Consider the following 2,599-nt stretch of genomic DNA (forward strand, 5'->3'; position numbering starts at 1 on the left):
GGTTACTGAAAATACCATGGCTTGGGTCAGGCACACCTTAGTCCTCAAGCTGACATCTTTGCTCTTCAACACTTTAAAAAGGTCTTGTGCAGCAGATTTGTCTAATTCAATACATCGCTTGATTCCTTGACTGCTGCTTCCATGAGTGTTGATCCAAGAAGAATGAAGTCTTTAACAACTTCAATCTTTTCTCCATTGATAAGAATGTTGTTTATTTGTCCACTGGTGAGGATTTTTGTTTCTTTATATTGAGATGCAATCCATACCGAAGGCTGGGTCTTTGATCTTCACCAGTAAGTAGTTTAAGTCCTCTTCACATTCAGCAAGCAAGGTTGTATCATCTACATATTGCAGGTTGTTAACGAGTCTTTCTCTAATCCTGATGGCAGTTTTTCTGCATATAACCAGCTTCTCGGATTATTTGCTCAGCATACAGGTTGAATAAGTATGGTGAAAGAATACAATTCTGTTACACACCTTTCTTAATTTTAAACCATTTGGTATTCCCAAGTTCTGTTCAAACAACTGCCTCTTGATCTATGTATAGGTTCCTCAAGAGCACAATTAAGTGTTCTGGAATACTCATACGTTTTTTTTTTTAAGTTTTTATTGTGAGTTATGTGTTAGTTTACATGGGTGAACATTATCTGTACATTATCCTATCGTATTTTGTTTCATTGCAATGATCACAGTCTCCTGCATGCATCATCAAACAACCATAGGGTACATCCCACACACTCTCCCTCCCTGAGTCCAGAGTCCCCAGCCGCTCCTTCTGTCCACATTCCTCTCTGCCTCCATTCCTAGTGCATCTGCCTCCCTGGACAGGCTCTCACACTTTGCTTTTCTCCCTTGATGGTTCCAGGGATCTCTGCTCCTGGACTGCAAACAGCCACTCCCCTCTTTTCTTACCAAACATTTACATTTACCTTTCCAACACTCACTGTCAGACCTGATGGCAATCATTCCCTATTGAACCACAGGAGTCAAAATATTGGTGGAAAAACTAAAAAGGAAAAAGAAAAAAAAAAAAAACCTCAAAATAAATGGAGAGATTTACTATGTTCATAGATTGTAAGGCTCAGCATAGTAAAAAATTTCAATTCTCTCCAAACTAACCTATAGATTTCGCAGAATTCCTATCAAAATGCCAACAAGAATTTTGTAGATATAGGCAAACATTCTTACAATGACATGGAAAGGTACTGATCTTAGAACAGCCAAAACAATCTTGAACAAAGTAGAATACAGTGACAGAATCACTCTACTCAACACCATAGTCAAGACTATTTGATATTATCACAGGAACAGGCAAAGATCAATGGAAGAGACTAGAGAACCCCAGGATCTATCCACAGTAACATACCCAAGTGATTTTTGACAAAGATGCAAAAACAGTTCAATGGAAGAAGAATAGTCTTTTCAACAATCGGTGCTGGAGGAATTAGACATCCATAGGCCAAAAAAGTAACTTCAATTTAAACCTCACACTTTATGGGTAAAACAAAACAAAATGAAAAAACCTCAAAATATATCCCAGACTTAAAATATAGCATTTTCAGAAAAAATAAGTATAAGAGAAAATATTTTTAGAACACAAAAAGCACAATCCATGGAAAGTAATTTGGAAAATTGTATGTCAAAATTAAAATATTTCATTCTGATAAACGCTATGACCTAATTCAAAATATTTTCATTAAAAACAAAAAACAAAAATGCTAACATGGATCAAATGTTTCCAGGTATGGCAAATAAAGCCTGCATAGTTTTCTTTATACGGAATGGTGAGTCCACTGGTCAACCTTCTTGGGCAGCCTAGCCAACTAAGTTTGTAGGATATGTGCTATTGTAGAATGTGAGTCTCTTCCAGGGCATGTGTTTCCTACGATCAGGACTCTTCTAAAGGGTAAGTCATCTGGAAACAGCATATCATGAACAAGTATATAGAATGCAGGTTTGGAACGAAGAAGCAAAACTTAGTAAAGAATTTTACAACAGCCTCACTTTTTGGAATTCCTGCCAGGACTTGGTTGCACTTTCAAAAACATGAATAAAGATGTCCCTGAGTTTTTAAATAAAAAAACCTACTGATATCACGAAACAACTGACTTTGATTTCAGCTGCTCTTAAATTCCTACTACACTTAAGGAGGGGGACCAACATTCAGTGGCATAATTGGAAAACAAAGACCAACCTCTTTATGATAGACAAAGTTGATTGCTGTGAACATTCTTGTCACCAGCTCTAAAGGTTTTTAATTTCTCCATTATGGAAGGAAAATTCTCTTAAGAGTTTTGTAGCCCTTCATGTCCAGTAATATATATGTTGTTGTTGTTAAGTGCTGTAGAGTTGATTCTGACCCATAGTGATTCTGCACAGGGTTTCCTAGGAGCAGCTGGTGAACTCGAACCACCAACCCTTGCAGTTCAAAGCAACTTTGCAGTCCAGCGCATTAACACACAGCACCAATACAGGACTCCAATATATATGAGGGGGCTTAAAAATGCATGGCATCAAGGGAGAAGAGCGTAGAGCAGGACCCTACCCAGAGAAGCAATGATGCCTGAAATGGAGGCAGAGATGATGATGTGGAGCGATG

The sequence above is a fragment of the Chrysochloris asiatica genome, unplaced genomic scaffold, assembly GCF_000296735.1.
Source record: "Chrysochloris asiatica unplaced genomic scaffold, ChrAsi1.0 scaffold00308, whole genome shotgun sequence".
NCBI classification, from domain to species: Eukaryota; Metazoa; Chordata; class Mammalia; order Afrosoricida; family Chrysochloridae; genus Chrysochloris; species Chrysochloris asiatica.